The sequence below is a fragment of the Ursus arctos genome, unplaced genomic scaffold, assembly GCF_023065955.2.
Source record: "Ursus arctos isolate Adak ecotype North America unplaced genomic scaffold, UrsArc2.0 scaffold_56, whole genome shotgun sequence".
In the NCBI taxonomy this organism is placed as follows: domain Eukaryota; kingdom Metazoa; phylum Chordata; class Mammalia; order Carnivora; family Ursidae; genus Ursus; species Ursus arctos.
This window is the reverse complement of record NW_026623074.1, coordinates 100,210-125,110: the sequence shown is the minus strand read 5'-3', so window position 1 is coordinate 125,110 and position 24,901 is coordinate 100,210. Positions and strand designations below refer to the sequence as shown.

The window sequence follows — 24,901 nt, the reverse complement described above, 5'->3', positions numbered from 1 at the left end:
TTTCTAAGTAAAACAAAATTCCTGATACAAAATCACTTTTTATGGTCTTTTTGGAAGCTTAGATTCATGAAGGATAGCATGGGAAGGAGGGAAGAGAAGCCAGTCTCTTCCAGGGTGAGAAGTAAACAAAACCAGTGAAAAAGTTGGGGTACACCACAAAATTTAAAAGGGGATGGCGATCTGCTAATTTGTGGTGTATTTGAGATGCAAAGTATGACCCATTGAAATATTCTTGGAAGCAGGAAGGAACCTAAAGATGAAATGACTGCGTGATAAAGCTCAGGAGGCTAGACCTGGAGCTGAAACACAGGCAGACATTCAGGTGGCTGACAAAGGCTCCAGAGCCACAGGGCTTCGAAGTTCAGTGGAGATAGATGATAGGTTTATCAGCTCTTCCAGAATGTCTCAATGGCAGGAGAGGTCTCTGCGAACATATGTATTTACCAGAGCTCCCATCATCATCTTTGTATGAAGGCAGAGTCAGAAAGGGGATTCTTAAAAACATTGCTTTTATATCACAGAAATAAAGGACACAGCAAACGAATATAGTCAATACTGTAGTAGTGTTGCATGATGACAGGTGTTAGATGCACTGGTGACCACAGCATAAGGTATGGAGAAGCTGCATCACTGTGTTGTACACCTGAAACTAATGTAACATGATGTGTCAACTATGCTCAAGTTAAAGAATTTTTTATTTTAAAGGATTGCTTTTCTAGATAGCTACTAGCTGGAAACTTGAAGATTTGATTTTACTTGACAATTTAATTTAATTTTATTTAAAAACAAGTATATATATGTGTATGTGAGTGAGGCAGAGTTGGATAGTTGAAATAAGTTTGGCAAATGTGAATAATTTTGACATTGACTGATAGGTACATGGAGGCTCATAATTCTCTTTTTGTGTACGTTAGAAATTTTTCATAATAAAACATTTTAAAAAACATTTTAGATATAATAATACATAATGAAAATGTGTTTACCTTCAATAAGATAACAGTTCTTGCACCCCTATTGTGTAGAATAAGGTTCATCCTGGCCATGTTGGAAAGAGCTTAAGAAGTATAGCCAAAGGGAGTAGGTCATTTGCAGGGCCTACCATGGGCTTAGAATGGAGACGTGGCTATATATGTGACATGCATTTTCCACCCTTGGTCAAGTTTCTCTCACTTTTATTTTTTATATAAACAAAGTCATCAGAAATCAATATATTCCATTTTAGTCATTTCCATGCAGAAATAGAACAAATATGTTATGCTTTTGTGGGGCTAGATTAATAATTTGAATCAATATCCATATCTTTTATTATAAAGATGGTTATTGTTCAGTATTTGATTCTATAGCCCCCCCCCTTTTTTTTTTTTACCAAAACCTGACCAAAATGTTTCTGCTTGCTGTAGTTCCAGGACCAGCTCTACTAGGAACAGAAGTGGGATTTAACTAGAGTCCCCTATCCACTAAAGCTGCTAGATCCAGATAATCTTGCTGGCTTTGGTCCCCCAGAGTAGAAATAAAACCTGGCCTGGATCTTTACCGGAGTTTGGGAGCTGGATTTCATTTCCAAACTCAGACAAAAGCCCTGGTATCCAGTTCTTGCCTACTACCATCTGAGATACCCCAAACTTTTACCCCAGCCCTGCTGGTGCTCTGGGGTGGCATAATCAGCTCTCAGGGGCTGATCAGGGCTCTCAGATTCTTGCCCTGATCTCCTGAGTTGCCAGCCTCTTTCAAATTCTGCTATAGGACCTGTAGCTCAGCAGGCCCAGAAACCTGCATCAGCAGGGCTCCTTCTTCTGGACTAGGTGTCTAAAACCAGGATACCCCAGATGAGAAGCTTCCAGCCAAGGGAAGTCTAAGCATACCCCTAGAAGGGCCTGGAGCAGACTTCTGAGGACTGCCTGTTCTCAGAGTGGAGCTGCTCTCAGGAGGGGCTGGATTCCCCTGAACCAGTTGAGAATTAAATATCCAGTAGCTCAAGAAGCTTTGAAACTAGCTTCCAAGGAGTACAAACTACCAAACAGTGATTCACAGACACATCTAGGTCTTTGGGGGATGTCCAGCCATACTTAGGACTGGCCCAAGTGCAGCTACTTCCCCAGAGGAAAAAAACTTCTACTTTGGAACTGCCCCCAACATTCAGGCCCCTGAATGCCTTGTCCTTCAGGGCTGAGGATGGGGTATCGAAACCTGAAAAGGTTCAAAGGCTCCTAAAGGTCTCTGAGTGGTGTACAGGAAGAAAATGTTGCAACTTCTATTTATATTCATTTGTATCTAATACGCTGAAAAGGAATATACTTTAATAATATATGATTGGCAGTGGTATCCCCACTTGGTCCATGTATCACTTAAGGTATACATTGTACCCTGAGGGGAGAAGATACATTCTACAACTTGAAAGGGTCAACAGCTGCACACCTACAGATCCCTTCAAGCACATAGTGTGGTTCACATAGGCTTGGCTATGTGTGTTTATGAATTTGGTATCATAAAGAGTAGACTCTTTATAATGCCTGAATTTGCAATGATATTAGGTGTGACCATATAAATCTATTTTATGTATTGTTTTTTGTTTTATTTTATGCAACATAGTTGTCTTGTTATCTTTTGGCAAAGAACCTAAAAGAGTAACAGTTTTCTTTCACTAAATGACAAGTACTCCAAATTTGGTGACCTTTTCCTTGATGACAAGTAGCTGTCAATAGATGCCACCTAACAGAGATCCTCAAAAAAGATAAAGACACTTATTGTCTCCTTTCAAGTTAAAGGTGACATTCTAACAATGAGTGAGAAAGTAACTATTTTTTCTTTTGTTTTCTTTTATTTTTAATCCTGCTATGGGAAAAGAATGTTGAAAGATGGATGTTTGTATGTGTTTACATCATTGTCAAAAATTATATGTATCAGACATAAACTTCTTATATCTTACACTAAAAAAAAAAATGAAACAGAATTCTCTAACCTATTTTAAGATCTTCCAAATGAAGAGTTTCAGTGGTTTTTTGAAACCATTGGATAAAATTTTTATGAAAGAAAATCCCTTCTGACTCATTTAAAAAAATCGATTTTGACATCAGGGAAAGGGAGAATTTATGAATTTTAACAATACAATCGAACAGGAAATGTTGTGAATAGGACTGAGAAAATATGATTTAGAAAGTGCAGCCAATGATGCACTTCCTCTGTTGGATCCACAGATCTTTTGAGAAATATGTTGCAGCTGTGATAGTCATCAAAACCAAGTATCAAAATAAAATGAACACACTAGAGCTTTAATTTCTGCAACGTGAAGCACTAAGTCAAAATTTTATTTAAATAATGAAGCATATTCTATCTCATCACAATGCTAAAACTGTTATTAATAATAATTTAGTGAGCTCTTTCATACAGATTTTTGTTTAATAAATATAATTTAAATGTTTAAATATTCCTAATTCATTTTTATTATATTTGTACAGTGTCTGGTTTGGTAAATAGTTTGTAGTGTACATAGTACCTAGTACTGTTTTATATAGAGAGATATGTTGCTTGTGTGTACATATATATGTAAAGAGAGAACAAAAAATTTATGTAGGAATGCCCTGGGTCACACACATGAGATCCAGAATAACTGGACATACCTTTTGAACCGCAGCTCGAAACAGGGGTTCTGAGGCTGGCTATCTCTATACCCATATTGTTAAACACAAGGCCTTCCCAAATTGAATAAATAATAAATGAATGAGTTTCAGTATGGCTAGAGGTTTGAATTGTTCTCATTTAAAAATAAGCATTCATTAATTCTTTCAAAAACTGTTTTAATCCAACCACATACACACAGAGCAGTGACATAAAATTGCAAAATATTTATGCATTTGTAAAAAAAAAATTCTATTCCCATTAGACCTGAAAAAAAGGAGCCCAATGTTTCTGTTACTAACCACTAGATGGCAATAGCTCTACATTACTCTCCATCTCGCTTCCTAGGGATCCTTCCCTAGTGGTCTTGGAGTTAGCACAGAATGTTATCTCTGCAGATGTTTGCCAAGAAAAGGCTTATCTGTTTTAGGACCTCTGATACTGATATTACTGATGCAAATATGTTTCTGTGCTTGTTTCTTGTTGCATATATCTATGACTATCACAACAGTCATCCACCAATTTGATTATCTTGGAGCTGTAAATTATTATAGCAAAATCAATAAAGAATTTATTTTTAAGCCATAGGAGTCCATAAAGGTCTACATATGGAAAATTTAAGATAATTGCTGTGCCTTTATATAGCATTCTGATATACTCTTTCTCCTTTGCCCTAACCTCATGGCCTTGGAATTACAGAATGAAGACATGAGAGCAGCTATAAATACAGATAAAGATGGCAGAAGTAAGAAGTCTGCCCTTGCTTCTCTCCCTGGCTTTTGCTCTGTATTCACAAACAAGTCACCTAACTGTGACTGAGACCTGTCCAGTTTCTCTTTCATGGAGCAGATCTACAAAGAACACCTGCAAAATGCATGAGATTTTGGACAGAAAATGATTGAATTGGAGGCAAGATAATGGCTGGGCAGTATGAAATGCTCTTCAGCTCAATACCTTAGAAAAATGATACAGTGAAATTTTCTTTTGAAATAGGAATGAAATTTAAATCAACACTTTCATGAAGCTGGTTTTTTTTTTTAATTTATTCATATAGGCATATCAGGATAATAGAAAGAAACCATACCCAAAGTTCAGGAGTTGAACTAACTAGTTTGGTCTAAAGCCCTCATAGGTAATATGTAGATTTTTTAAAATGTCTTTTTCTATGAATTTATCAACTATTGGCTCTCATTGACCAAAAAGTTAGGAAATGAAACTAGTTAAATTAATTTTTAAAAAAAACCTCTTGACCTTTGAATTTGTATCTTTTTTTTAAAAGATTTATTTATTTGAGAGAGAGAGCATGAGTGGGAGGGGCAGAGGGAGAGAGACTCTCCACCAGACTCTGTGCTAAGCACGGAGCCCAGTATGGGGCTCATTCTCACAACCCTGAGATCATGGCCTGAGCTGAAACCAAGAGTCAGGCCCTTAACCAACTGTGCCCACCCAGGCGCCCCTGAATTTGTATCTTTTTATTCCTCTAGTACTTTTAGCTCTGATGGATTCAGAAATGCAGTTTTATTTTAGCATCTCCCTATGCCCTGACAACTGCCTCCTGTCCTCCTCTCCCACTTTTCAAATCTTTGTGAGGGGAAATTTATTTATTTATTTATTTATTTATTTATTTATAAGATTTTATTTATTTATTTGAGAGAGAGAGAGCGCAAGCAGGGGAGAGGGGCAGAGGGACAGGGAAAAGCAGGCTCCCTGCTGCGCAGGGATTTCCCCAGGCTGGACTCTATCCCAGGATGCTGGGATCATGACCTGAGCTGGAGGCAGATGCTTAACGGACTGAACCACTCAGGCGCCCCCTGAGGGCAATATTTAAAAAGAAAAGGCAAGAGAGAGCTAAAATGCAGACCCCCCTCCCCCCCCCCGTGTATTTCTAAAATTAAATAAATATTAATGATGCAGCAAAAAGTCACAGATTACTGTGATTTAGTTAAGGCCACATTTGGCTGTTTTATGATGGAAAATAACTGAGTTCTAACCACCCTCATGCTTTCTGCATTAATTTAACTTCCATCTAAATCCGGTTGTAATTGGTTTCTTCTAGAGAGAATGCTAAGGGATTATTTTGGGATTGAATCTTCTCTTGACTATCTACGACCAATTGTTGTTGAATATTATTTTAAAAACTGACCAAATGAATTGGAATCAATGTGGTATCTCCAAAAGAACATTCATTCATTCATTCATTCATTCATTCATTCAACAAGCTCACATAGAATGTCAGCCCTGTGTTCTCACATGGCAGCGTCCAGAGCTGGAAGGGAAAAAAGGCAAAGCGGTCTTGTTCTTATGCACCTCTTTTTTTTCCGGTGTTAACTTTTTGGGTATCTCCTGGCTCACTTTTCTTACATCTCTTTGTCCAGAACTGGGTTTCATACCTCCTCTAGGCCCACTCCTACTAAGTGTATGGGGTTCTGTGACTCTCTTAGGTTAATCATGAGCCATCCCTAGACAAGTCTGGGTACATTGTCACCTGAATAAGGATGGCGGAAAATTTTAGTGGTAGGAGACAGTACGTGGGCAGCACAAGATATAACTTTTTAGGAGAGAGGCTGGTGAGTTTGAAGAACTAACAAGTCAAAGACCAAAGTTTCTGCAGCCCTGAATGAGGTAGTGCTGGAATGACTGGGAAGGTTCAAATGTATAAGAAATGGGCTAGGGCAGAGTACATCTCAAGAACTAGATTGTGGAGGAGACTGAGAGTCTGCAGCATGGGATGACCAAGACCACAGTGTGTCCCACCTTGTGAAGGGAGATCTGTCTTCCTTTGTCATTGTTAGGAATGAGACTGGCCTTTCCCTGGCACTGGATAGAAGAAGAACTCCTCCTGATTCAGCAGGGTATTTGGTCTCAAGCACTGGACACGGAGTTTGTAATTGCAGCCTTTTACTGAGATGATTCAGGCTGTCCTTGGGCAGTGTTTGCATCACTGTGAGAGGGTGTGTCAGTGTCTAGTCCGCTCGCAGAATTAATCTGAGGCATGTCATTTGTGGCTCCACCACTGGGTGAAGATCAGTGAATCCACTCCAGTGGACAAAGAAGGGCCAGAATGCCTGAAGTACTTACTCTTGATAGGGAGGTTCCAGTATGTCTGGCTCACTTAGAGCCTTGGGAGACTCTGGGGCCTGTACCACTGACTAGGGGGGAGTCAGAAGCCCTAGGTCTTGAAAGATTCTTGGTGTCTTCCAATATTGCAGACAAGAGTGGGAGATTTGAAATTTGAAGAACTGTTGGTACAAGGATTCCACATGGCTGCACCAATGACTATGCAAACAGCTGATATTTCTGAAGCCCTGGATGATAAGGTACCTGTGTGTGTGGGAAAAAATCAGTAAATAAAAAAACTATGGGTTAAGTATGGTTGTGTAAGGGACAGATGTTATAGGCAAAGGATAAATTATATTCTATTTATTGTGTTTGGTCTGTGTGACTGACTTGAATTACCCTTTATCAAGTATGCATCACCAGTACCTCCCTTTAAATGTGTCCTCTTCTAATGACAGCAGAAGGCAAGAAGAAAATTCATTTTCTAGAATGCTTTTCCCCATATGGTTCAAATTTAAAGTGTGCCAGTGAAAACCACTTGCATGTGATTTGGTAAGTGGATGAGAAAAAGTATACATTATTCCCTAAAGACATTGCAGGCCCACACCTAGAGAGACATAAAGTCACAACAGCTTCTTAGGGAGTAATAGGAACCATACAACTCAGCACTTCAAACTGAACTCTCTCTAAATGTGTGTGTGTCTGTGTGTTTATAAAACACAACAGGGGACAGGAAACACAAATTAGTCTGTCTGAAGCCCTTTTCTATAAACACCTAGCCAGACTGTAGTAATTAAAATGTTTTTTAAAAAGGGAGAAAAAACCCATCTGAGGTTAATATGATGTTATATATCAATTATGCCTGAATAACCAAAAAAAAAATGTAAAGGGGAACGACTGAATTCAAATGTGGCACTGGAATTTGTAAATCTTTTTGGTTATGTCAGCTTTATCTCTGTCAGCCAATTGTCCTTTGAGACTCCCATGCCAACGTCTGGTTATGGTGGCTGTAAGACGAGAATAATACTTTTACATGTGTCTTCAAGGGCTGCCCATCCTTTGTGAAAAGAGTTGTGATCATGACAATCTATAATGGAGTGAGCATCTGGAGTGTAAGTAACAGGCATTCAGAAACAAGAGAGAAAGCAGTCAGGATTGGAATCATTAGAAAGGATTCTGGGATGGGGAAAGTTGGTTTTTTAAAAAAAATGTGGCAAAATATACATAACATAAAATTTACCATCCCAACCATTTTTAAGCATACGGTTCAATAGTGTTAAGAATATGTACAATAGTGTGCAACCAATCTCCAGAATTCTTTTCATTCTGCAAAGTTAAACTCTATACCCATTAAACAACAGCTCCCCATCCTTCTCTTCCCTCACCCTCCTGCACCTGCCAACCACCATTCCACTTTCTGTCTCAATGAATTTCATTACATTAGGTAACTTACATAAGTGGAATCATTGTCTTTTTGTGTTTGGCTTATTTCACTGAGCATAATGTCCTCAAGGTTCACGTGATGGGGGATTTTTGAACAAAGCCTATAAGAACTTATAGAATTAGAGGATACAAAAAAGGGGATTTCAAGTAGGGAAATATAGATAATTATTCAAAATACTTTAAAATATTTAGGCTTTATATGGGAAATCTATCTGTGAGAAAGAATAGTGGGTTTTTAAAAAATGCTTATCACCTATGGTAGTAAAGGAATCATTTTATTACAATAACAGAAGAAAAACAGTATATAAAACACAAATTTAAAAATTGGAAGAAAATTGACAAAGTTACTGTTAGAGGTAAAGAGTTTAAGGAATCTATTTCAGTCAGTTATTGTATATCAAAAAGGCAGAAGTGAAATAATGCTGTAAATAATTGGAATATTATTAATGATGCTTACATGTAATCTCCAGTTGTGAGCCCTGTAACGAACTAACTTATAGGTTATTTTCATTACCTTCATAAATATTGGTAACCAAGGAAAAGTGTAATGCATTTTTAAAAAGTAGATTACTTGATTTCCATATTAGGATAAGATCAATTAGCCATTTCCAGCTTCAGGTTCTCAAAAGAGGCAGAGCTATGAAAAGAAACCAAGAATAAGTCAGAAGTCCTGCTTCTGATTAGCTGTAGGTCTTTGTGCAAGGTACTTTCCTGCTTCACTTCATTTGCTTATCCATGAAATGGGAAGAAAGATATGTAAGGTCTTTTTCAAGTCCAACATTCTGTGACATTCTGCATATGATTTTCACTCAGATAAAAGGAAACCAAATGTTAGTATTTATTTGGCAAGTGTTTCTCGATGGTGTGTCCGAGAAAGGTCCTGTACTAGTTGGTGAGAACGGACATGTAAAGAAGTTATAAATTGGGGACCACCCAGCTATGTTTGGAATGTTTAAGGGAAACTTTATAGGAAAAAAACGTTTGAACTGGGTCTTGAAAAAACACATAATATATGCAAAGAATAAACAAACATATCCATGATCTTTTTTGCCCAATGAGTAATTTATGATCCTCAGAATACATTGCACAATTTCCTTTCATGCTACTAGGTCCCTCTGATGATTTTAGAACTAGAGAAAGAAAGCAAGTTATTTCATCTGAGAAACCACCCTACTGGGCCAAAGCATTATAAAGTACAGTTTGATGTTATAAAGGAAGATAGGAGTGCAAGAAAACAGGAATCAAGCAGAAACTGAAAATTTAGAAAAATCAACTGGAGTTAAAAGAAGATCAAAAGAGGAAACATAGTAGTGATAGCTTTGAAGGTTAGCCATTGATAACTCAATCTCTTGCTGTTCCTAATGGACCCTTACAGACATACCAAGGGAGGGTAGGAGAGATAGGTGGTAAAGGATGCTTAAACTCTAATAAGTTTCATCTTATCACGAAGGAACATAATTTCCATTTCAATGAGAACTAGGAAAGGCATTTATTCCATAAATAAGCATCTAGGATATTATCTAGTACCAACTAGGGAAATAAACCTAAAGGACATTTCAAGAAATTTTAGAAAGTTCTTGACTATGTAAGTATGGGCTTTCACCCAGACAAATATGAAGTAAATTCCAAACTCTGTGACTTAATAGCTGAGACACCTTGACAAGTCAGTTATTTTTCTGAGCCTCAGTGTCCTTAGTTGTAAAATGACACCAGTAGTAGTATTCTGCCACAAAGAGTGGCTATGAAGATTAAACGAGATGAGGATGAAACACGCAGCCTAGGGTCTAGTGTACAAGAAATGTCCTGTAAATGCTGTTTCCCTCCTTTCTCTGTAGTAGTGCCTAGCTTATACCAACCTGGCTGTACCAGTTAGGGTCCAATCAGGATTTGGAAACCATATAGTGATTTTAATAAGTTTAATAGAACAAATATTAACAATAACAGGGAATTGGAATAACAACGAAATAGATGGTAAGAAGTAAAGAGAATTCTAAAGAATTAGGAATGGCAGAAGGAGTAGTCACTATCCCTGGGGGTATGATAGAGTGTTCAAGAAAGAGCACCCACCATCCCTCACCCCTGTGGCTGAGATTCAGATATTGTTGAAGAGATTGAAGCTGTTGGTCATGAGTGCTGTTCGCCAACTGTGCACAGCAGGAGGAGCAGGTTGTTAAAGACATCTGGGCTATAGAAGCCTGTGGCTGGAGAAAGCACAGTGCTGCAAGAGCTGGGTGCTGGAGAAGCTACACATGCTGCAGGAGCCTACTGAGGAGAGCACACTGGAACCAGAAAAAAGATCCTCTTCCTCCTTTATTGATTGTCTCTCCAGAATTCTCTATTCACAAAACTTAATATTGGCAAAGAAGAAATAACCAAACAGCCCATCTCTGTTTCACAGATCGTGCGGTGGAAAGTGGATTTGTAGCTGAGAGGCAATAAAATGCTAAGTGGCACATTGGTTAATCTAGTTTCCTCTTTGGGGTGCATCAGTGTGGAATCATTCCCTGTGAATTTATCCAGGGGACCCAGGAGGTGTGAATGGCCAGAGACAGGCTGGCTAGCTCCTGGGAATGGCCATCTAGGGATGCTGGGGAGGAGATTTTAGTTTCTTTTATTCCACGTATATCTTACCTCCCTCACCTTTCCATGAAAAAATTGCTAATCTTATCAAATTCTGGGCCATAGATTCATCCACATTTGCTAATGGGCAGGAACACTGTGCCATAAATATCACAAACCAGTGCTACACTTTTTCTCTTGCACTCTTTCTCTTTATGGTGTTCTTGGAAGAAACTCTTACCACTTCTCTTTTTTTCCCCCACAAAACCACTTGAATATCCTTGTCAGTGTGTCAGATCCCTCATACCTTGGGACTGGTCAGTAGGTGATGATATTCCAAGATTTGGAATTAGGCGAGGTGTAAACAAAGAGCTACAGTCCTCCAACTCAAGTTTCCAATGTTTTGCATTAGGAATAATTAGGTACTTACCCAAGTAATAATAAAATAGTATTGGTTTACCACTGGCTTTGTTTCTTCTGTCTATCTCCCTATAGAATTTTCAGAGATAAGTTGTGATTTGTAGAACATGATTCAGACATTCCTACATTTTTACAAACATCTTCAAAAGTCTACCTTAATTTCTAACAACTGTCATCTTGTTTTTGCAGTCAAATGCCTAAAGTGGTTGGCATTTTAAAAAATACTTCTTTTATAACAATCATAAAACAGAAGTATTTAAATGGCAATTTATATTTTTCAACAGAAATATGTATATAGCAACTTTACAAACAGCTCTCACATGTTAAATCATCCCCGCAATTTCTATGTGAGATTATTATTCTCACTCCTATTATACACCTAAGAAAACTGAAGTTGAGAGGTTAAATACATTTTCCAGAATCACATAATTTTTTTTTTTAAAGATTTTATTTATTTATTCGACAGGATAGAGACAGCCAGTGAGAGAGGGAACACAAGCAGGGGGAATGGGAGAGGAAAAAGCAGGCTCATAGTGGAGGAGCCTGATGTGGGGCTCGATCCCAGAACGCCGGGATCACGCCCTGAGCCGAAGGCAGACGCTTAACTGCTGTGCCACCCAGGCGCCCCTAGAATCACATAATTTTTAAAAGGTGGAACTGAGATCTCAGTATAGGTGTTCTGATTCTTAATCCTATGTTCTTTCAAGTGAATAAATATAGTTTTAAAATTCCTGGCACATAGTAGGTATTCCATAAATGTTGATTTTCCAGGTCCCTGCCCTCTACTTGCACTGGCTGCTTTCTTTGTGCAGGAAGTGGATCTGTTAATGCAGCTTATTTTCACTTCCCATTGCTGTGATAGTGCTAATCATTTAACATTTTGTTCTAAGGGCCAAGATCCTAACAGCGATCATACATGGGGTTCCTTCTGTAATGAGCACAGCTTCTGGTCCTGGAAAGGAATACATTTTGATCCTTTTCTACAGTATTACAAAACTGATTTGCCATTTGTAATTTTTATTTATTGGGAAACAGGATAAATTCACCACAGTGGAGCTCAAACCTCCACATTTGTCTTTAAAGTTCTTCGGAAATGTTTTAACTCTAGAAATGGCCTTAGAACAGCAGGGTCAATTGTTACAGATAGATAAAGAGCGAAAAACAGAGAGCATCTGATGCTTTTAAAGGGGGATTTCCCTAATATACTTACTGTTGGGGATTAAGAGCTTTCTCTCATCTATGGAACATAAGAACTGGGAAGATCGGTAGGGGAAAAAAGGGATAAAGAAAGGGGGGTAATCAGAAGGGGGAATGAAGCATGAGAGACTATGGACTCTGAGAAACAAACTGAGGGCTTCAGAGGGGAGGGGAGTGGGGGAATGGGATGGACTGGTGATGGGTAGTGAGGAGGGCACGTGTTGCATGGTGCACTGGGTGTTATACGCAACTAATGAAGCATCGAGCTTTACATTGGAAACCAGGGATGTACTGTATGGTGACTAACACAATATAATAAAAAAAATTAAAATATAAAAAAAAGAGCTTTTGAACAATTAAGTTTACCCCCTAATGTTGCCAGACCACATTTAAGTCCCCTGTTCATTCACAAGATATGGCCCACAGAGATGCACTTCACTGGCAATGTGGGAAACTTGCATTAATGCTCTATAGAGAAGTAGAAAATGAGGGAGCAAGATGCTCATTTTTATCTTCTGTATTTCTAGGTTTTCTCTATCAGAGGTTTCAGAACTTGCTGTATAGCATCCCTAGAAGTGAATGTGCTCTTGGATTCTGGTGACAACACTTCTCTTTTGTTTTCCAACCATGAGAGAGGTATCTGCTTTCTGTATATATTAATCTCTGGGTAACATTCCCTCCTCCAGGACCCTTCCTCATTTTTGCTCTTCCAGCTTCCCAGTATTAGTGTCACCAATTCTTTCTGTTAAAAGTCTGAAAAGGATTTCTATTTTCCTGATTGAAACTCATTGATAGGGAAACAAATCAATATGTTGATTTTAAAATGTGTCAAGTTCTTTGAAGGAGATAAAAGGGTAAAATGGGGTTCTTTAGATATTGTTATCAAAGCCTTCTTAAAAGGGAAGTTATTTGAGCTACCATCTAAAGTATGAGAAGGAGATAATAGCAAGGAGATCTGAAGGAAGCGTGTTTCAGCCAGAGGGGAACTTCTTTGGATGATAATTAGTGGTAGTTTGGATTAAAGGGATGGCAGTGGAGATGAAGTGCATGGATTCAAGATGTGTTTTCTTAGACAAAATGCCAAGATGGAGGAATTCATCCCAAATTAAAGAACAAGATAAGGTCACAGCCAGAGATCTAAGTGAAGCAAGTATAAGTAACATGCCTGATGGAGAACCTAAAGAAATGATCATAAGGATACTCAAATTAAATTAAAAGAACTATTTATGAAAAATACATGTTGGTGTGAGAGGAGAAATAAAAAATGTTGGAGTATGCTGAGTAACGCCCCCTCCCTCCCCCGCCGCTGCACACATGCAGGTTCTAATCCTTGGAACCTGTGAATGTTACCTTATTTGTCAAAAAGAATTTGCAGATGTGATTAAGTTAAGGCTCTTGAGACGGGGAGGTTTATTCTGGGTTATCTGGGTAGGCATTAAATGGAAATGCATGTGTCCCTATCAGAGGGATATCTGACACGGAAGAGAAGGAAACCATGTGACCAAAGCAGGGAGAAGCAGAATCAGTAGGAGAAGATGTTATATACACTGGCTTTGAAGATAGAGGACGGGTCACAAGACAAAGAATAACAACAACTACGAGAAGCTAGAAAAGGCAAGGAAACATTCTGTGGAAGAAGTATAGCCCTGCTGACACCTTGATGGTGGTCCAGTGAACTCCATTTTAGACTTCTGGCTCTAGAACTATAAGAAAATTAATTTGTGTTCTTTTAAGCCAGCAAGTTTGTGGTTATTTGTTATAGCAGCTATAGAAAACCAATACAGACAACTTCCAGAATTTCATTCTGAGCAACAGGGTAAGTGTGATATCATTTACTAGCATGAGAAATAGTGGGAAATGAGCAAACAGGTTTGAAGGGTAGGAAGTATCCAGGAAATATCAAGGAATCATTTTTGAACTTGGTAGTCTTAAGATCTAGGAGTAAGCCAAGTTGAAATGATTAGTTGGCTGTGGATATGTCCTACTTGGAATTGCCTGAACTTCTTGGATCTACTGATTGTTGTTTTTCATCACATTTAGGTAATATTTACCCATTATCTCTTCAAATATTTATTCTGCTCCATTATCTGTGTTCTCTTTTTCTGGGACTCCTGTTACCAATATGCTAGGTTTCTTGGTATTATTCCACAAGTTATTGAGGTTCTGTGTTTGTTTTTGTTTCATTTTCTTATCTGTGTATGAGTTTGGAAATTTCTATTTATCTGTCTTTAATGTCCCTGATAGTTCTGAAAGCCCTTCCGATTTTAATTTCAGATATTATTCAGTTCTGGATACCCATTTGGTTCATTTTTAGTTTCCATATATTTTCTGAAATTTCCTATGTCTCCTGACATTCCCTATGATCATATCCATTTTTCCAATTGACTCTAAACTTCTTGTTTGCTAATTCCAATATTGGGTATGTCTGTGCCTGCTTTTATTGACTGATTTTTCTTTTGAATATAGGTCATAATGTTCTGCTTCTTCACATGTCTAGTAATTTTATTATACATTGAATAATTTGTAGAGATTGGATTCTATAACCTTTCCCTGAAAAACGTTAATTTTGTTCACAAGCTAATAAATTTCTGGTTGATCCTGCAGAGGCTTTGCTTTTAGTTTTCTTAGAGTTGCTGTAATTTAATCTTTCTCTCACTTATGGGGCATAGACTTTAGTCCTGAGAAATATCCGTACTACTATAAGATGTGGGCCTTCTGGAGTATCAGTGACAAACCCTAGATTTAAGTCCTTTAATGAGGCAAGACTTGAAAGTCCAATCTGTGTCTCCTCAACACCAGGCAGCTACAAAATCCCTGTTCAGTATTTTAGCCTTTCAACTGCTTTCTGCTAAGTTCATTAGAGTTTGTATCTACATATGTGCAGCCGAACTTTGGGAGAGTTCACATGCAGATTTGGGGGGCACTCCTTCACTGGTTTCATCCTTTCATGTACTTACACATCCTAATCAATTTTTAGCAGCTCTGACCTCAGACTTCTGTTTTCTACTTGAACTCTATCTCCTATGTATGGAACAAACTGGGAAATGCCAGTTAAATGTGTATCTCATCCAGTGTGGTTCCTTTCTTGAAAGTATAAAAGCAGGTCCGATGTCTGCTTGCTTTTGGTTGATATATAGAGACATACATATATTTGTTTGTCCAGACTTTATAATTGTTTGTGGCAAGAGCCTTAGTTCAATATAAACTATTCTGCCATTACCACAATTCTGGCAATTGAATGAGTGAATTTTGATTTCAGGAAATAATTCTGGAGCAAAAATATAAAAATTGGTATTTACCAGTAAGAAACTATGCAAAACAATCTACAAGTGCTTCTCATTATTGGTTTCACATTAGAATCACCTGACAATTCTTAATGCATTTGCCCAGACTACCCCCAAGTCAACTAAATCAGAACCTCTGGGGGTTGGATCAGGCTATCAGTCATTGTTAAAACTCCTCAGGTGACTAAAATGTGCACTCGAAGTTGAGAATCACTGATCTTGAAAGAGGTTGAAGGATGAGAGAAGTAGATTCAGATTTGAGTTCCAGGATTATTCAGCAAAGGAAATTGAGAAGGAACAACTACAGGAAGGCAGTACTATGACAGCCAAGAGCAGAGAGTGTTTCTCTAACCAGGAAGAGGTTATCAAATGTTTATATGCTTCTCAGAGTTTAAGTAATTTGAGGACTGGAAAGCAATAGTATTTTTGCAACATGGTATTTATTAGTGATTAACACACTAAAGCAAATGCAAGAATTTTCAATATTGTGATCAAAAGATGAATAGAGTTGATATATACATACTATGTTTCAGATGTGGATGAAAGACTATTTCTGTATCTGTTCAAATGTGAAGTCAGCCTCTTTGAGATGCTTAGTCATGACTGTAAGTTGAATCAATTGTCTTTTTCTATGTGTATGTGGTAGGGGCTGGGAGACCTAAGTTCTTGGGTAACATGCATACTATCTGGGGTGTTAGGGTTAAAGAATGATGGATGTCCTATCGTCCTCACTAGTTTCCTTATACATGTCTATCAACCACCAAGTCACTGGCTAAGATACTGTGTTTGTCAGGTTCCTTGTTCTTATACCTACTGTTGAAATCTCGGGCCATAGCTAGAATCCCTGAGTTTGAGGTCCTCCAAATCTATATTCCCTCAACCCCAAGCTCCAAGGCTCTATTGCTTTACCATTTCCTCATTATTAATTCATTTTACATCTAAAACCAAGCTCATATTTTAAAATAAGGACTTCTTAAGATAAAATTTTAGTAATGATAAAAGGGATTATAGCAAGTAACATGTAAGTAGTTACCTCATAGAAAAAAATATTAAGGTATATTTACATTAGAAGTCCAAATTCAAGAGATGAAGTCTTCTATATCCAATGGAAGTTATGCCTCTTACCTAAGTTCTGTCTTGATAATTCAGCATTTCCCATTATCTTCCTTGTCTCTGATCTTAGAAGCTACGTGTTCCAAAGATAACTGACTCTGATATTATGTTAACCTTTTAGGGAGATCATTCCTTCATACAGTTTATCAGAATATAGTAATTTCAATACCCACAAAAAAAGATGAATACAAATTATCAAGGGGCTCATTTTTAAGTTTCAAGTAGCAAAATATAAAAATACATAAAATGTTGAAAAATGAGTGAAAACAAAGTGATAGACATGAAAAATTTAAATGTGTAAATATGCTTAAAAGTACATTTTTGTTGGAAATGCAATTGAAATAAGAGACACAAATAATTGAATAGTATAATTAGTAAGTTTGAAAACACAATGAACATTTATTCAAGAATTTAGAGGATGTTTGTAAAAATTAGATGTCTTGCTTCAAAAGTAAGCACATAGAGAAACTGAGACTCAAACTGATTTGTCTCAGTATTCACTGTGACTGTCTACTTTGTTTGTGAGAACTCCATCTACTGGTGGGTCTTCATAAGGCTCATAGCTGCGGGAACTCCAAGTGCTAACTAGGGAGCTGAGACAAACAGAATACAAGCTGTAGTTCAGTAGGTGGCCCAAAGTTTACACCTAAGATATATTCTTCTCCCCTAGAAAAAGGGGAGAAGTGAATGGCTGTAATAAGAGGATTAAAAAAATCAAGGATTGCAGAAGAGCAAGTTTGAACAATTATAATGAATTGAAATGATCTAGAAACTTACTACTAAAAGTGTGGTCTCTAGACCAGCATCATCAACATTATTTAGCAGCATGTTAGAAATGCTCAGTCTCAAACCCCATCACAGACCTACTGAATTAGAATCTGCATTTTAATAAGACCTCCTGATGATTTGAAAGCATTTTAAAGTTCAGCAACTGATCTAGGATATAGCTGAAAACAAAGCAAAGCTTTCCAAGTGATATAGAGTCCAGGGTTATAATTCAATTCTTCATTATTACAAAGCTAACTTGGACAGTATATGATGTCAAGGAGTGGAAAAAATAAAATAAAGCAGTAGAGGAATATTCCACTTACCCATATTTTGAATATGAAAAGACTAATGCAAAAATTATTTGGCCTCATTATGGCAAGTAGTGGCAAAAGGTCAGAGGCAGTGGATAATAAATATTTATTAGGGGATGCAAGTCATATAGTCATATACTAATTTACATTAGTGCCAATTTCAGTTATGAAATATTTGATCTGAAATACCTCTCCTCTGATGAGAGTCAATGCTTCTTCTTTGGTTAAGCTGGAGAGAAACTGAAACTCATCTCTAATTGGGTTGCAAAGACCCAGGAATAGCAGTGATAGCTCAAAATAAACATTAAATGCCAATTCAAATATTTGTAGGTAGCAGATTGAAATTGAAAGCACACTTGGTTAACTAGCAGGATTTCAAATCCTGACTTTTATCACACCTAATAAATGAGACTTAATTGAAAGTCTGCTATGACAGCTCCTAAAATCATACTTTGAAACAATAGTCACTGTTAACATCAGAGAGGTTAAATTGAGGCCAACTTTCTTCCTCTGAATTGGCCTTGGTAAAAATTTATTTTCTCATAATTCTGTCTTCTTGATTTCCATTTGTTCTTTTATTAAATATTCATTAAACACCTTTTATGTACCAGATAATCTAGGATCTGGGCATACAGAACCTATTAAGTCCTGTTCCTGACCTTTGGGAAATCAGGAGGTGGGGAAGCATCTATACTAGTAGGGAAAAAAATCCTTAATAGTAGCATAAACAGGGAGTTATAGAGAAGAGGAGGGACTGGTGGAGGCTAGAGGAGCAGAAAATGTAAAATATACTGAAAAAAATGTTTAATATGTGTAACCTTTACTAATGAGAAAAATAATTAACCTGAAAATTTCATCCGATCATTTCAAGAACCATATGAAATAGATATTAATCTGCTTTTGCAAATGAAGAGTCTGAGCCTAAAGGAAGATTAAAGACTTACTCAGGATTTTACTGGCAAGTGGTGGGACCCAAATGAGGATCCAGGTTTTCTAACACTAGAATTCTAGGTCTCCCACATAACTAGCCCACAACCCCTACCTAACCCGAGGTAATAACAGGAATAATATTTAGAATACTTTAGGATCCTCATCTATGTAACTATGAATGGTGGTCCTGCTAGGGATGTATCACCTGATCGACTGCTTGGTTGTGTTTGGGTGATATAATTTAGACAGGTCCCTCTAACCCCCTTGCTGTTTTTAGTCTATCCCTCTGAAAGCTGGCCACTTGTTAAAAAATGATTGCCTTCCAATCTTTAATAGTTAAAAATGGCTGTGTGTTTGGGCTCCACTGCTAGAATTTTAAAATACATTCATTATTTCACTTAATGACTATTTGTAGGGCATGAACCAACTATATACAAAAGGTTATACTGGGGCTTTGCGGAAGAACAACATTTTTAATACCTTAGTTGCCCAGTACTACCCCAAATCAACTAAATCAGAGTCCCTGGTAGTTGGCCCAGGCATCAGTAGTTGCTAAACCTACCCAAGTGATTTCTATGTGCACCTAGAAGTGGTGACTGCCCCTACATAGCACAAAATGGTTACAACCATAACAACAGCTCATTATTAGTGATAACTTATCCTAGGCCAGGCAACAGGCTAAGCTCTTTAATTGGATCATCTCCTTTTATCTTCCCAACAACCCAAGGAGAAGAGTGCTATTGTTACCCATCATCTCCATTTTTTCATATGAGAGAAATGAGGCTTTCTCAGAGGCTCATTAGTGTGTCCAAGGTCAGTGGTGAACCCCAAATTTCTGACTCCAGATTCCACGTTCTGACCGCTAGATTATACTGTCTCCCTACAATAAAGCTAAATAGCTTTTGAAGGCTATTTTCTAAAAGTTAAATTTACAAGATAATTGAGGTAGATCTGTACAATATTTGAGTAGATGATTTTTTTGTCCAGTGAAGACTGAATAGAGAAAGATGAAAAATTAGCTCCAAATGAATTAAGGTCCCCTGTATTATCTCCTTTGAAATTGAGCAAAGTGTTTTGATGTAGACCTATTGATTTAAAAAAATATCCCTAAGCGGCCTTTGGGACAGCCTGGCCCATAGCTGTTGGGAAGGAAGGCCCCTGTAGCAGATCCCAAGGCAAATACGTAGGAAAGCATCTGGTGCCAGCAGAGGGGGCAGCATTACGTAGAGGCTGGAGTGGGTATATTCAGTAGGGTTGTGGAACAGCAGAAAAGTATGAGACCTTAGTTGCAGAGCCATACAGATCTCCAGGTTTCACATGTTGAAGAATTATCAGTGCATAAATGTGGTCTGCTCACTTAATGTTTGCCTTATGTGAAGCACTACAGTATATTGGTTACCATATATACATATCCTAGAGCCTGAGCTAGGCTCCAATCTTGGCTCTAAAATGGAGTAATAATACTAATTTTACAGGGTTATTGTGAGAATTTTAAGATGTACTACATGATATTGTGATTTATAATGAAAAATGTATGTATTTCATCTTCATCCCCATTTCTTTTTTTTTTTTTTTAAGATTTTATTTATTTATTCGACAGAGATAGAGACAGCCAGCGAGAGAGGGAACACAAGTAGGGGGAGTGGGAGAGGAAGAAGCAGGCTCATAGCGGAGGAGCCTGATGTGGGGCTCGATCCCAGAACGCCGGGATCACGCCCTGAGCCGAAGGCAGACGCTCAACTGCTGTGCCACCCAGGCGCCCCTTTATCCCCATTTCTGACATAGAGCTTCTAAAACCCTTGAAATTTTCTAATTGATGAGAACAATAAAAGTGAGTTTTGTTACCTTAGTGAGGTGACTGTTTAGAACTCACGTAAGGATGGGGGCTGGTTGCCAGGGGAACCAGGCTCCTGATTGGAGAATCGAAATTTTTATCTTACCCCCCTGACCTCCTGGGATGGGAGAAGGGCTGGAGATTGAGTTCAGTTATCAATGATTTAACCAGTGATTTAACCAATAATGCCTAAGTAATGAAGCCTCTCTGAAAACCAAAAAGGAGGAGGTTTGCCAAGCTTCCAAGTTGATAACATGTGGAGATCTGGGGAGAATTGTGCATTTAGAGAGGGCATGAACCTCCATACCCTTTACCCATACTTTGTCCAATGCATCTGTTCCATCTGCTGTTCCTGAATTATATCCTTTTGTAATAAATAAGTAATCTAGTAAGTAAAATGTTTCTCTGAGTTCTGTGAACCACTCTAGCAAATCCTTTAAAGGCAAGGAGGGGGTCATGGGAACCTCTGATGTATAGTCAGTATGGGAAGTACAGGTAACAAGATGGATTTGGAACTGGCTTCTGAAGTCGGGGTTGGGGACAGTCTTATAGGGCTGAGCCCTTCATCTGTGGGATCTGATGCTATCTCCAGGCAGGTAGTATCATAATTGAGTTAAATTGTAGGACACTCAGCTGGTGTCCAAAAATTGCTTTTTGATGTGGAGGAAACCACCCCCGAGGTGGAATTGGGTCTAGAACAATTTTTATAACAACATACTCTTAGATATTTGAATAGTAGGCCTAGGATATCATAAATCTCAGTATACTTTGGTTGTTATTATTTCTGTTCCATTAAATGAGAAATCAACATAACTAATAATAACAATAATTTCCTATATTTTAGTTAAACCCGGAATTTCTGAGGAAGGGGGAGGAAATGTATCACTTGACCATTTTCCTTGAAAAGTATCAGAAAATTCAGAGAAGATTGTATAAGTGTAGATATTACAACTGGATATAATAAGTTTGAGGGAGCAGAGCTTAGTGGTCAGGAGCACAAGTGCTGGAATCACATGGCCTGCCAATGATTAGCTTTGTGACCTTGAACAATTTCTTGATGTCTCTGAACTTCAATTCTACTATCTTCAGATTGGGAATAAATAATTTAGGATTAAATGTGTTAATATTTGTAAACTCTTAGAACAGTGTCTTGCATATAATAAGTGGGACATAAGAGTCTACTGAATAAAATAAATCTGATCTAGAGATACAAAGTTGGCAGTATGCTTCAAGGGAAACATTAATTCTGAATACTTCTGCATGAATGATTCAGGGAACTTTTCTTGATTGAAGTGGTATTTTGGGTGGCCTTGTACACTATTACTATAAGGCTTTTTCCTCATACTCCAATATTTGGTGAGATGGAATGGATGTCTTTGTATGATTCCTGTTGTCTGTACCGGATGTAAGTCTAAAGGACCTCCAGCATAAATGGTAAGGATCTTGTCTCTATGATAAAGAAAGACAAGTCCAGAGTTAAATACATGATGGAGATCAACATAAGCCAACTAGAAATCATTTGCCATAATTACTGGAGAGGAGAGTGTCGACCTTCCCCTGTCAACCATGCCTATGTCACTAACTCAGGCTCTCTCAGGGTAGGAAAACTTGGCATTCTTACTCTTCCTGGAAGGCAAGGGGATACCACAGAGATTCAGAATCTCATGGCTCTTGTACTATGGCCCAATGTATATTCTTGAACCTAACTCATTCTTGGGGATCCAGTGACAATGGTGTATGGAGAGGAACCTGAGTGGTCTTCAGAGGTCAACTTCCCTTTATTTTTGATTCTTTCTTTTATTAATTTTATGACTTCTTTTTTTAAGCTTAATTAATTCTAATGGTCAGCTGGAGACATTTTTTAACCACTTAGGAAACAGATCAGTGGATTATCAGAAAACCTCTCCTTACACCTTCATAGAACCCCATCACCAATTTTTAACAAATAATATATAGTCACCTCATTTGAATGTCTGGGTACCTTGTTTAGGCAATGAGAATGCAGTGATGAGGGTAAAATCAATGTGGGTTCTGCTATCAGGGAGCAACTGAGTAAATTAGACTTTATACTGTGCTGGGTCAAATCGATCAAGGAGGACTTGGGGAAAAATAATGCTGTAGAAGACCAAAACTGTCTCAGTCTAAAAAGAGATTTCACCACAGAATAAATAATAATGAATTAGTGAAAACAAGATTAGCAAGATTGTTTACGTGAGAGAGGAAATTCAAATTTTAATACAAATATATAATTTAAGTGAACAAATACAACTTTCTATCAGACATGCCTGACAAAATTGTTTAAACTCTTATATTTAGAAGATGTGTAGTCAGGCGTTCATCCTTCTCAGAAAGTCTTATATTGTTGTACTAATTACTGATAAATATAGAAAAAGGTCTTTTAATCAACATTGACAAGAAACAAAGCATGCACAATTTCATCTTTCAAAAAGCCATTTTCCATCTGGCTAGCATCTTCATTTATATTCCTGTGGTTACAAGATGTATATATTCTTGTTCCTTCATTTTTTTGTCTTGCTGAGAAGGAAAATTTCAACAGAGCATTTGCATTTTTCAAGTACATATGTCCATAAATACAATTTAACCCACATTTTTATAACTAAAGCATGTCAACATAATTAAAATTTCCTTATTTTGATTTCCACAGAGCTTATAGTCTAGCAGGGACCAATTAAACTGGCAGACCATCCCCTTAGGCCATCATGAAAATCTTTTTTGATATTGTCCCCCAAACCCTTAAAATGGGTCAGTACAGGAATTAATTGAGTGACCCCAAGGGCATACTATACATTAGGATAAATTATCCAAGTTCCTATTTTTCCTTCTCCTACCTATTCACCAGACAAACTTATACAAGAATGTGTCAGCTAACAGCAGAGCCCAAATAACACAAAGCCAGCAATTTAAAATGCCCCAAATTTTCAACGAAACCTGTACATTTTAAAAGTATTATCCATTCATGTTATTATATAAACCTCTTTTTACCGCAGGGAAATTTAATAGCTGAAATGAAATCTTGTCTCCCATTTTACAGATAAATTAAAGTCCTGGATTATGTCTAAAATCACTTTCCTGCATTTTCTTCTTATTTCACTGAGTCTCAGTCAAAAGAGCTCACTTAAGTTAGAGAAATGGGGGTTACCTCTTCATCAGTAGTGCCCTGATTAAGGCCTACCTCCTTCCATTGGACATAGTAGAGCTTTTTAGTACGGCCATATGGACTTCTATCTAGAAGACTGTCCCATGTTCTTGTAAAGTTCCAGAGGGACAATAAGACACACAAGATCACAGCACCAACCCCGCACTTTATCTACAATCACACAGGATCCATGTGACACTGGCAGCTCTAAAATCTAAGCATATACATAAACAAATACCATATAACATATGGTATATATGGTATAACATATACCATAAACAAAAGCATTTTCCAAGTAAAAATGATGTCCCTAAAATACAAAATATGTTACAAGATACAGTCTACAAAGCAAAAACAAAAACAAACATAACTTCATAGACCTTGTAATAATTGGTAGAAGAACTGAGGACAAAAAAAGAATTTAAGAGAAAATTTTTTCTTGGTTTATTTAGTTTTTTCAGAATGTCTATCAGTTCCCTAAATCTAGTGCCTCTGAATTTGACCCTTATATGTGAGAACTCTCTCACTCAGAGGTAATTGTGACACACTCTGTTTCTTGTATTCTGAGGGGAACAATAAAACAAAAGAGAAAAAAATAATAACAAAAAACATTGCCCTACATACATAAATTAGGAGAGGCTTATTAAAATATTCTTATCTTCTTAATATATGTAAAGCAGTAGTCAAACATTGCCCTTTATTAACGCCACCTTTTCTCCTTTATGTCCTAGTTAGTCCACTGATGTTAATTAGAACGGAGTTCTAGGAATCCCAGTTTTTGGGTGTGGTCTTTTGGGTGAGCTGAGAATCTCAGACTTTCAACAAGGACTAGTATAGTTTATGGCCTTGGAGTTCCTATTCTCCCAAATTCTTCTCTCTCTGAAGTTTTCCATCTCCGAAAGAACCATCATATTCCTTCACCATTTGCTGACATTTCTGTTCCTCTCTAACAATAGCTGCAGCCCCAGCTCCTGAATTCCTTACACCTAGGATTCTCCCTACCAGGAAGATTTCTTTCTGAGTTCACATTTGTCCTTGCTGGAGAATAGACTTATGAACTGGAGATGGAATTTGTTTTACTTTCCAAAACTGTACCTTTGGGCCCAGTGCAAGCATTTGCATATACTCCTCTCTCAAACATTTTTTTCCTCCAATACCCTTACCTCAAGAAATCTCTCCTCCAGTCGCAGCAAAAATACTCTTTGCATCTTTA

The 24,901-nt window shown here is 37.6% G+C and overlaps 1 pseudogene; it reads left to right on the top strand.

The window, feature by feature from the left end:
* The first annotated feature begins 6,110 nt into the window (after positions 1–6,110).
* The window catches only part of LOC130542854 (WD repeat domain phosphoinositide-interacting protein 3-like), a 73,355-nt pseudogene continuing 54,564 nt past the window's right edge, over positions 6,111–24,901 (top strand).